The sequence below is a fragment of the Lytechinus pictus genome, chromosome 18 (assembly GCF_037042905.1).
Source record: "Lytechinus pictus isolate F3 Inbred chromosome 18, Lp3.0, whole genome shotgun sequence".
Lineage (NCBI taxonomy): Eukaryota > Metazoa > Echinodermata > Echinoidea > Temnopleuroida > Toxopneustidae > Lytechinus > Lytechinus pictus.
The window spans coordinates 5,060,975-5,073,320 of record NC_087262.1 but is presented as its reverse complement, the minus strand read 5'-3'; the positions used below and the strand labels follow the sequence as shown (position 1 = coordinate 5,073,320).

The window sequence follows — 12,346 nt, the reverse complement described above, 5'->3', positions numbered from 1 at the left end:
TCCCCCTACATGTACTTATTGCGGGATGTGGAGCCGTGATATGTGCAAACGCCGGGATATGTGCAAACAACGGTATATGTGCAAAATTTCGCCGGGATTTGTACAAACAACGGAATTTGTGCAAACGCCACGCCGGGAAATGTGCAAATCTGTCAAAATTCATCAACGGCATCTGTGCAAACGTGACGACGGGATATGTGCAAATGAACAATTTTCACGGGAAAAGTGCAAACCTCCAGGATATGTGCAAATCACTGCATTTATCCATATAAAGGCTATTTCTCATGAAATGTTTCAGTCATAAAATTACTGTAAAAAATGAGAAACATGCCTGCATAAGGGAGAAGCTACAATGACATCGGCAATGAAACGCTTTTCAGAGAGGCGGCGGGGGGAGGGGGGGGGGGGCACCAACCTTAAATTGAAGACCCACTATCGTTTGGAATAACATGGATGTAGAGTGTAGTCTTTTAATGCTCCAGACCCGGTCATTTAATCATTTGAAGATCCTTCTGAACTAAGATTCTGTACTAAAGCATACATAAGGAGCATAGCCATTCAAAAATAATAAAAAAAAACTGCAACACCTCACCGTCTACCAAATTAAGACCTTGTAGAAATGAATATAGAATGTAGTCTTTACCCTAGACCTTGTTGTATCAATAACAAAAAAAAAATACCTCACCGTATAATTCCTATCGAATAAGTTGTTGTTGTTGTTGTTGTTTTAGCTTATACGGCGCGTGTCATTCAGTAGTGAATATTTGCGCCAAAAAAAACACATCCACCGAGCCGGATTCGAACCAGCGACATAAGGTTAATCATCAATCATCTACAGTCCTCCGCTCTACCAACTGAGCTATCGGTGGTTACTGGGTTTAAAGTGTAGTTTTTGCTCCAGACCGGGTGATTAAACAAATTCAAAACTATTTAAGCCCCGCCATCTTTCACTACTAAGACTCTGTTATAAAGAACGTGTATATAACGTATTCTCAATTCTCCAGACCCGTTTATTTAAACAAATTTTCAAGACCCCACAGTCTCATTCCTGTGAAAAAGATGGATATAAAGCGTTGTCTTTTCTCCAGACCTTTGATTAAAAAATCTTCAGAATTAAGACCCAAGACTAAGACTCCGTTATAAAGCAAGGGTACATATCGAAGTCTTTACTCCAGACCCGTTTAAAAAAATTATGTTATAATCTTCAAAAATAAGACCCTGTAAGAAAGCATGGATATAAGAGCACAGTCTTTACCCCAGACGCTGTTATTAAAAAAATTAGGAGATCTTCAATTTGACGACGCCACCGTCTCATATCTGTGGGAATAAATGGATATAGAGTGTAGTCTTTACTCCAAACCTGGTGATTAAAAAAACTTAAATAGTAAGACCCCATCATCTCCCAAACTAATAGTCTATAAGTATAACAAAGCACGGGTACCTATAGCATAGCCTTTACTCCATATCCATTTATTAAAAAAACTACACTGTACACCCACTGTATAATTACGCTGTATACCCATGTGCTACATTACAGGTTCTTAGTATTGAAGATGACGGGATTGAAGTTTCGAAGATTCTTGATTTTTTTTTTCAAATGACTGGGTCTGGAGAAAATAATAACTCTATATCCATATGCTTGATGACATGCCAATGGTTTAGAAGATGGTGAGGTTTAAATTGTAAAGTTTATTTCTCTTTTTAACCACCGGGTTTTGAGTAAAGACTAGGCTTAGCTAGTCCAGGTATAGCGTTAATCCTGTTGTTTGGAAGAATATATGGCCAAGACTGAGTATTAAAAAGTAGACTAATAACCTTCATCTTTTAGGGTAAGGTCGCATTGGGTCTGGAAAAGGAGACTACCAGCATGGGTCGGCAGAGCAAAATTGATAGGGGATGGGAGGGCACAGCGAAAAAGGGCACTTCCTCTTTTGAAAAGGGCACTTGAAACAAAAAAACTTTTTTAAAAACAAAATAGCATAATGTACCCTAGTAGGGTAATTAGCAAAATGATTGAGTGGGGCAAACATGGCGTGTGGGGCAAAAATTCTTTAAAGCTGCGAGCGAGCGAGCAAAATTTTGAAACTTTTAATGAAAAAAAAAAAACATTTGTGATAGATTTTGACATAGAGAACACTATCATATTTCACCACTTTCCTTTTCTTCTTTTATTTTTCTTGGCATTTAAAACTTTTGGGGTCCATGGAACGAGGTCCATTTCTTAAGGGGGCAAGTGCCCCCCCTCTCCCTCTGCTCAGATGCCCCTGCATAAAAGAAAGGACGCTAATTGCAAATACATATACCTAGCAAATTGGACATTTGAACAAACCAGAAGAGAAGGGGCATTTATCAGAATATTCAAATGGGGCACTTGATCAAAGGTGAAAATGTACACACTACAGAAGAAGAATTTCACTCTGAAAAGGGGCAACTTAACCCTATCTAGGTCGGGGTATTTTTGGAATTCATATGGGAGGGGGCCTCCGTCGACCGCGCGATCGCACCGAAAATTGGCACGCATGTTGTCTGGGATATAATCTACAAAATTGTATAGTAATTTATTTCATGCAAATCGTTATTACGTAATTATGCTAATTTATGCGTAATTAGTATGCAAAATCATACTTTTTCCTCTAACTCCGTAAATAAAGCTCCAAATGTTCTAATTTTTGGCATAGAAACCCTTTGTGATGTTCTTAGCAAGTGTACATGAAAAAATTGTGATATCAGATCAATTTCTTATCTATGATATTGTTTTTTTGCAATTTCTTCTATGTATTTCTTTGTTTTTTGGACCTTTTGTTTTTCATTGTTTTTTTTCGATGAAATTCGTTGGGGACTCTTCTAAGATCATAAACAGCATAAAATACATACATTTAGGCGTGCAAAACTAAAAATAATCATACATTTATGATTTTTGGTTGAAAACACAATTTACATTGACTTTGTACACGAAATCACGTTTTTGAGCAATTTTTGGTCTGACATGCATTTACGTAACATTGCGTAACTTCGGAACCGTGTACCCGGGTGACGCAAAATTGGTCTCAAAAGGTGCGGAAGACTTGAAAGTAAAAAGTCAGCGAGCACCGCGGTCAAAAAAATTTGCGCGACGAAAATATCGCGCGACTCGTTGAGGGGGAGGGGGGCCTCCGAGGCCCCCCCCCCCCCGGCCTAGATAGGGTTAAAGGGGCGAGAGGAACATTTTAAAAGGATTTTTATTATTTAAATATGCACTTTTAGAAGGGATAAGAACGCGAAATAAGGAAAACGGGCAATGACAGGGCATGAAAAGAGCGGTTTTAAGGAATGGAAACTTATCTGATACGAGAATGGGCACTTGTATTTATAAAAAGGTAAAGGGGCACACTTTAACACATAAAACAGGTCCTTCTAAGATGAAAGGGGCAAAGTTCTTGGGTTAAAAGGGAAAACTGTTTAGTGCTTCAAAAAGTGGGGGCACTGTGAACCCCCTGCCCCCCCCCCCGGATCGCAGCCCCTGCATTCATATCATATGGAACATTCGTTGTAAAATCGAGGTGTATGAATTGCAACCTAAAAATATTTCATTTAGAGAGTAAAGTGCATCGCATTTGTGGGTATATAGTTCAATGGCATAGTAATCAAGACATTTTGGGTTTATAATTAAATTCTAAAGAAATTCGACAACTTCTGATGAAATCTGGAAATGAAATCAACAGATCAAGTTCAATGTGTGTATCAGTGGAAATCATGCTTGCCTCTCCCACCCCATTTAATAATTGCCCCATGCAGTGTTCGAAACAGTACTAAATGTCCCTTTAAGGTGACACGACATATACTCCTGCGAAAATTGCGACAATTAATATCTCAGAAGGCATAAGATTAGTGTTAGGATTGTGATAGAGTTTTTGGTTCAGAATAATGTCATGATTACGATTAGGGTGTATTTAGTTTTGGAGGTTAGCTTTTATGTTTCGCTTAATGTTTAGAATTTCCATCGGGGCAATTGTCGCCAGAGCAAATGTCCACTAAGCCTGGTGCCCCCCCCCCCCCACTGCCTCTCTGAAAAGCGTTTCATTGCCGATGACACAAGCTGTAGCTTCTCCCTTATGCAGGCATGTTTCTCATTTTAACAGTAATGTTATGAAACATTTCATGAGAAATATCCTTAATACGGATAAAAACAGTAATTTGCACATATCCCGGAGGTTTGCACTTTTCCCGTGAAAATTGTTCATTTGCACATATCCCGTCGTCACGTTTGAACAGATGCCGTTGATAAATTTTGACAGATTTGCACATTTCCCGGCATGGCGTTTGCACAAATTCCGTTGTTTGCACAAATCCCGGCGAAATTTTGCACATATACCGTTGTTTACACATATCCCGGCGTTTGCACATATCACGGCTCCACACGGGATCATGGGAATTTGTGAATACGTCGTAGAAAAACTGTACGGAATGATTGTGAACTTGTATTGAAATAATAACATCATCAACAACAACAACAATAATAATAATAATAAACCTGAATTCAATTGTATAGCGCAGCTTTTATTTAAATATATTCAGCTGCGATTAATCACAGCTCTATCGACATGTACTTAGTAATTTCCTAAGTACAGAGATATAGGTTTCCAATTTCAATTTGAAGATAATCAGAGATACAGAGTTTCTAAATATGTCAATACTAGCAAGCTATTCCATAGTTTGGGGCATTTTTGAGGAATTGGGATTTTTTGGAACAATAATTTATCTGTAGAACTTTGTAGGCTTTGACTGTGTGGTTCGGTTTTAATTTTGAGTAAATCTAATCATATAAATCTATTTGACTCAAAAGTATATCAGAAAAACTATGATTTCTGAGTAGTATTGCCATGTCGCATCTCTTTTTTTTTAACTTAGACGAAATATTCAATGAAGATATTCATGCATAGGCGACGTATAAGCTTTATAACAAAATATTTGTAACCGCAGAGATAGAAAGGAAAAATGTCTATAATATTCAATGTTCAAACAAAAGAAGAAAAGTCCGCTTGCATATCAAGCACGAAACTTAATTAAACCTTGTTCGATATACGAAATGGCGTATGAGCCGAAAATTTTGAGGGGGCTATATGTGGCGTATCACGTAAAATTGATAACAATTTGGGAGCGATCGAAGCCAGCGAGCAAAAATATAAACATTTTCATTACAAAAATCCGATTTGGTGATAGAGTTTGACATAATATTCAGAAAATAATGTCACATTTCACCCTTCTTTCTTTCCATTTCTTTCCTATTCTCTTTTTTTCTTGGTCGTGAATTTTTTTTTGGGGGGGTGAGAGCACCACCAACCCCCCTCAATCTTTACGCCACCGGATAAACGGTATGTGGCCATTGATTATTCCCCTGAAAAGAAAAGTATGTCTCCTTACTGTTATCAAGGCTAAAACGAACCGGGATTATACCAAGCGGCCAGTAATGCTCATGATATGAAACGACGGCCGACCTTTTCTTTATTCTCGCCGACAGACCTACGTCATAAGTGACGTCACGATTAGACTTCGTAAATTGTATGTTGAAAAGCTCTGCCCACTGTTCAGGAACAAACATCATATCAGCTTGGAAGGTACCGGGAGTAGGTATCTCATCCACTGGCTCCTGAAAAAGTAAAGGGGAGAAAGATATCCCTGTGGGAAGAACATGCATGGTGTACCACAGTATATGCCACAGTGTGTTTGCAGTGTAGAACACAGTGTGAACACTCGATCACAATATAAATGTGTTCACAGTGATGTGGAGTTCTCATCACACTATTAAATTTGAACAGTCAAACAGCTAGTGTGAACCAATTATTTTCACATAGTCCACTATTTGAACATGTTGAACACACTGTAAACACTTGAATGTAGAAATTTCCACATCGCAGATTTCTCTTCAGACTGTTAAATTTGAGCATTTTAACAATTAAAGAATCACATTTCAACATAGTCGACTATGTGAACACATTGTGAACACTCACAGTATAGGAAGGTCACTCACACTCACTGTAGAGGTGTCCATGCTGTTGTTTTTCCACAGTGTGAACCACATGTTAACACAGTCCATTAAATCTGGGGACATACTGCGAACACACACTTTATGATGTTCACAGTGTAAATTTCTCTTCACACTGTGAAAAATGACAAATTGAACAGTGTGAACTATACGTATCTTCACAAAGTCGACTATGTACGTGAACACACTATGAAGACTCAGGATGTAGAGGTGTACACAGTACTATAGTGTGACATTCTCCTCACACTGTTAAATGTGTTTTAACAGTGTGGATCACATTCTAACAAAGCCCACTAAATATCTGAATTCACCGTTAAAACTAACACTGTAGATGGGTACACAGTGTGATGTTCTCTTCACACAGTCAAATTTGCCTATTTTAAAGGGAAGTTCACCCTGAAAAACAAAGTTTGTTGTAAAAGTAGCAAAAAAATATCATGAAAAATATTGGTAAAGGTTTGAGAAAAATCAATTAAAGATTAAGAAAGTTATTGGATTTGTGACGTCATAAACGAGCAGCTGCCGCCTAAGTTATGTAATATAAAATGCATAAATTTCAATTATTTAATGATTCGTGATGACTTATTTTTGTTTTATATTTAGGAACGGGTGTCAAAGGATTTATCTATTGATAAACTAGAGGTATGGTAAAAACTATAATTAATTTTCTGAGAAAATGACATTTAATTGATTTTTTACCATACGATATGTAGGAAAGCTGCTCGCATATGACGTGTTTGTTTGTTTGTTTATTTATTTTCAGATTATTAAAAAACACAATACATGAATATATATAACATAAATGAATAACATAGATGGCATCAATTGAAATAAACAAAATAAATTGCAAATATGTTGAATAGATAAAATAATCGAAAGGATTTCCCATTTCAGAGTCATTGACATAATTACTCTGTTCTTCCATGACGTCACAAATCAAATAATCAGAATTCTAATTACTTTTTTATTCGTTGATGGATTTTTATCAAACCTTCGGCAATATCTGTAGACATGTCCACAATGTGTAATTTTCTTCAAATTATTGGATTTATGCACTTTTTTAAAGAATAAAATGTTTTATACATGTGTTATGTACACTATTGTAATTTGTAGGGCTATTTTTGTTTGTGTGAAACTTTCCATTTATTGCCCTTCCTTTCTTAATTTAATAAATTCGTTTATATTTCTTTTTCCACAATAAAATTATTTCGAATTTGACATGAAAGAAAATTAAAGACTGGTGTGGGAGAGATACACATACATAGACTTCAAAATACACCACTTTTCTGGTATATGCAAATAAGTAAATCACTAATCTATTAACCATAAAATTGGCCATTTGATTGTTGTTATTCCTGATTTGATTTTATATATTGTTTTCTTCTGCATTCATAACATTCGTACATTGGTTACTGTTTTTGGCATGGATCAAAGAGAAAAAATTGACTAAATAAAATGTCATTCTAAACAATTCTAAACAAATATGATCTACTACCAAATAATTTTAACATTTACAATTTTAGTTGCAAGAGAAATATTGTCATTATAATCAGATTGCTTGAAAAAATGGACAACCCCAGATTAAAACTGACAAACTTTATTAATACATTTATAAAGCAGAATACATTTAGAAGTCTGTCAATAAATGACAAAACAGTCAGTGATTATTTATGAACCAAATTATCATAACTTGAACGAAGAAAATACTATTCAATTAATTAGAAATAAAAAAATAAAAAAATCATGTGCGGTATAAAAACTAAGCAAATCGTGAAGAATGAAGCCTTACCGCCACTGGAGTTAAGTTTTTAGTAATAATTTCTCCGATTTCATCTATTATGCCTTCTTCGACGAATTTTGAATCAGTAGTAGTGACGTATTGGAGGATATCTTTGTATTTTTCCCTGAATGCCTCATTGTCATTCCTTTTGCCATCATCATCCTTCGAAAGACCCCCAGAGAAGATCATGACAAAATAAAATTAATTAAAAAAAAAGGAAGAATGAAATAAAGACATATGAGTGTATAGAAAGAAAACAAACGGGGGAAAAGATGAGGTAAAATGAACAAGCCGAAAATAAACTTCAGGCCTATATTTGGATCAAATCATATCAAACAATAAACGCGGATTAAAATGTTTAAAAAAAATGAAATTCATTATGAATAATTGACACCCAATCATAAATTATGGCCAAAAGAGCAAAATCAATAAACTTGAACTAAACAAGATTGGGTTAGACAACATAATACTAGAAGCGATTCCCAAATCTTTGTTATTGCATTTGAATGACTCTTGGTACGGCATGAATTTACAGGTGACACAACATTTGCTCCTGCAACATTTGTTCCGGTGACAATCTCCCAGCTTTATTTTGTCTAGTAAGATATAGAGTTACAGGGATAGAGTTGCAGTAGGGTTTCATGTTAGGTCTAGGTTAAGGACGTTCCACAGTTATGTTTGTGCGCATTATGATCTGCGCATAGTTTACACTCTGCGCGCTGACGTCACAATGGATGAACAGGTGATTAATTAGCTGCGGGTATGAGCTGATTTTTTTCATCTTCTGCACTTTAACTGCAGATCCGATGCGTTATTTCATGAAGAAAAAAAATTGAATTATTCCATGGACCATTCAAAAAAATATTCTCTACAATTTCAAAATACTTTACTCTGCAGTGCTACCAAGAATCACGAATATTACCCCGAGTTTGAATAAATGGTAGAGTGGTTTTGATTTTTTATTCACATAGATACTAAGCATTCGGCGCATTTTTGGTGTTTTAAAAAGCACATTTGCTCTAATAAAAATGCTGATAGTTTAAAAACAAGCACATGAACCCCTATTTTTTAATGTTTGTACCTCTTAGGTATACCTTCCTCTACAACTCGGCAAATTTTGGTGAAAATGACATGGATTTTTAATAAAGTGCAGCATTTATTGTACGTTTGTAGTTTGTTACTGAAATTTTACATTTTTTAGATTGGGATTTTGTTATCTTTTACGCCATTTTTAATAACTGACAGTGCTGTTAAACTTAAAATTGCAAACAAATAGCACTATAAATAGATTCTCCATTCTAACGATACAAGTATTAACTCTCTTGCGAAATTTGATGACTTTTTCATGTATTTTGACTGAGTAATAGAGGTTTAAACTCATTGTAGTAATCTTGGGCGGTCTAAAAATGCCAAATTCTTTTGAATGCGCAATTCTTAAAAACATCAATTTGGATGAACTTCGAAGCTCTATAGCAAAAAATCAAGCACATGGACCTATGTTAATTTTTGCATATTTCGAATATTAAGGTTCTAAAGTATCTATGTGCACAGTTTGGTGAAAATGACATGGATTTCACTTTAACTGTGGAACGTCCTTAAGCTAGCTATTGTATAGTGTTAAATCCAGGGTTGAAGTTGTTAATTCCGTTAGTGTGAGCAATTGTCGCCGGAGCAAATGTCATGGATCCTATGTATCATGCATTCATTCTATGAAGAAAACTATTTGGACATCCATTTTGATCTTAGTACCCACTTTATAATCTCAACGTCTTTTTTTCTGTACTTTGTATCTCTTAATGAAATAATATGTATTTATGTCATTGTTGCATTAGCAATCCAAGCTCAAGTCAAACAAAATTAATATTTACATTTTCTTTTTTTTCAGTAGGGCCTAACGGTTAGGCCCTACAGAAAAAAAGGAAATGTAAATGTCCAGAATATGAAGTGAAATGAAAGGTGTTCTATTTGTATTATATAAAGCTTTTTCATGTATTGATTGCGAGTACTGCAGGCGCATAAAAGCTCGGCTCACACTATGCGATCCGATGCGACGCGATTTTTTTTTCAAGAAATCGCATTTTGCATTAAATATAAAAGTCCCAAGAAGTAAAATTATTTTATATAAAGATTAGCATGATGCTAGGAATAATGAAATCATATTTTTACTTTGCGGCAAGCCCTGTGGTCGGAGTAAAGTCAAAATCGGCTTCAAGTCGCAGCCTATGATGACGTCATTACGATTTGGAATTGAATTGGCTTTTATTCATTCAGGGAAGCTCGAACTGGACTGAATTTCGATAGTACCACTATTCTGAACTGAATGTCCATATGAAATGGTATCACAATTTCTTTGAAATTCGGATCGCAACGAATCGCATAGTGTGAGCCGGGTCTTACAGGGGCATCGATCCTGAGGCGAGGGGGCAGGGGCGAGGCCCCCATGGAAACATTGGGAAGATTTACTCCCTCCCCAAACAACACCGTTTGGCTACTCGAAAAGTGTATAATATACAATGCAAACATAACAATGGAACCCACAATACATCCATTTACTTTGGCATGAATATACCATGAAACGTACAAAATTGTTAATTTTGTATTATAATTTAGCACGCTGAACATTTTGGACAAGTTTTAACTTTTGCCCCCCCCCCCCCACAATCCTAAACATGGATCGACGTCCCTTTTACTAAATTCTACACTTTTTTTTCAATAGTATATAGCTAGAAAAAAAAAGATCAGATGGACCTCGAAATTTCCGAAAGAAAAAATAAACATATTTCTGCAAAAGAGTATAAATACATGTAAAACGTATGAAGAAACTAACAAATGAATCTCGTGTTACCTTGCCAATCGGTGTTTCGTTTGGAATTAGGAGAGAAACTGGAGCTAGATCAGCACGTGAAACCAACACCGCCACCATCGTGGAGAAAAGCAACGAAGAAACCATAATTTCTCTTGCTATATTTCATCCAAAGTTAGAGAGAGATTCAATATATGACTGTCATTGATGACACATTTATTGGCGCAGTAGACCTAACAATAGCACTCATTTGTATAAACTTCTGTTTGAACCGGGCTGAACGGGTTTTATGCATTAGGCCTACATCAGACCAGGTTGTAGTTATCACATATACAGGTCGTATGTCAGCTAATAGTTGGTGGAAATGATTGTTATTAGAACTCGTTAGGACATCATTAACAAAATAATGACTTTCTTAGCAACATTTCTTTAAGCCATACTACAGCAGATAAAATGATTTCTCGAGTTTCTTGGAAGCCTAGTTATAGTTTAGTTCTTACATACCAAGTCTTGCCAAACATAAAGTTTTGATGGTGGCGAAAGGTGTGCGCGCGCATTTTTTGATATAGAATAGTGCAAAGAGATCATGTTTCGGTTTCTGTTTTAGCCTAAAACAGAAACCGAAACCCGGGGTGGGGGGGGGGGGCCACTTCCATTGACGAGTGGATACCATGCGCGACCATGGGGTCTAGAAAAGCACCCTAAACACGTATTTTCCATATTCTGAAAATGCACCCCTTAACAAGTATTAGCGTCTGAAACCCTACCCTAAACAAGTATTGAAAACAAAACAACACTATTGGCAAGTATTCCCTGAAATGAACCCCTAAACAAGTACAGCGATATTTGTTATCTCACGGGTCCGTCGGTCGTCGGTTTTACCTTTACACACCATTTGGTGCACGGCCCCACCTTCCACACCTCGCGCAAATCGGACTCTAAACACGTAGTGTTGGGGCAAAGAGGACATCCTTTATAAAACATTTTAATTTTGTTTCATCATCCCCGCAAATTTGACCCTAAACACATAACTTTCCTAGCGAAATAGATACCCTTTTCCCATTATTTTTGTGTTTTTGACACCCTTATCACGTTACGTACGTAACGTGCCCAATCTTGAATAAGACATCCTTTTTACGTGTTTTTTTGGTCGCGCATGGTATCCACTCGTCAATGTAAGTGCCCCCCCCCCCCCGGGACCGAAACATGATCTCTTTTACGGTAAATCCCGTAGGAACTCTTACAAGGAGTCCCGGCAAGGAGTTACGATAGATCTGAATCAAACTCAAAATGCTATATCTCTTCACTACACAAATTTTGATCAATTTCATGCCGTTAGCAAGTGCCCCTTTGCCTTTTTATAGGTGCCCTTTCTCGTCATCGGTGCCCCCTCACGAACGTGTTCTGCTCCCCTTTCACCTGACAAGGACCCGTTTTATGTTCATGGGCGTCAATCGGTGGGGGACGGGGGGGGGACGTGTCCCCCCATGATTTTTTTCAGGGGGGGACACAATATCAAATGTCCCCCCTGTTTTTGTCACAAAAGAAGTGTGACCATCTGGGGGGGGGAATATGTGCATACCTTCTCAAGGAAATGAGAGTTGATGCCCCTTAAAAAATATAAAGAAAAAAAAACAACTGTCATGTAACTTTTCGATGCAATTAACGGTGGGTAAATTCGCATTCAAAAGCAGCGCAGCTAGCCGTCTATGAGCCGTTCCTGTACGTACGACGCCAGGGT

General features: G+C 36.8%; 1 non-coding gene across 1 annotated transcript; it reads right to left on the bottom strand.

Moving 5' to 3' along the window:
• Nucleotides 1-783: 783 nt before the first annotated feature.
• Nucleotides 784-869, bottom strand: TRNAY-GUA (transfer RNA tyrosine (anticodon GUA)). The gene is given in 2 exon segments: nucleotides 784-819; nucleotides 833-869. It is a non-coding gene; the product is annotated as a tRNA-Tyr (tRNA).
• Between the last annotated feature and the right edge of the window lie 11,477 nt (nucleotides 870-12,346).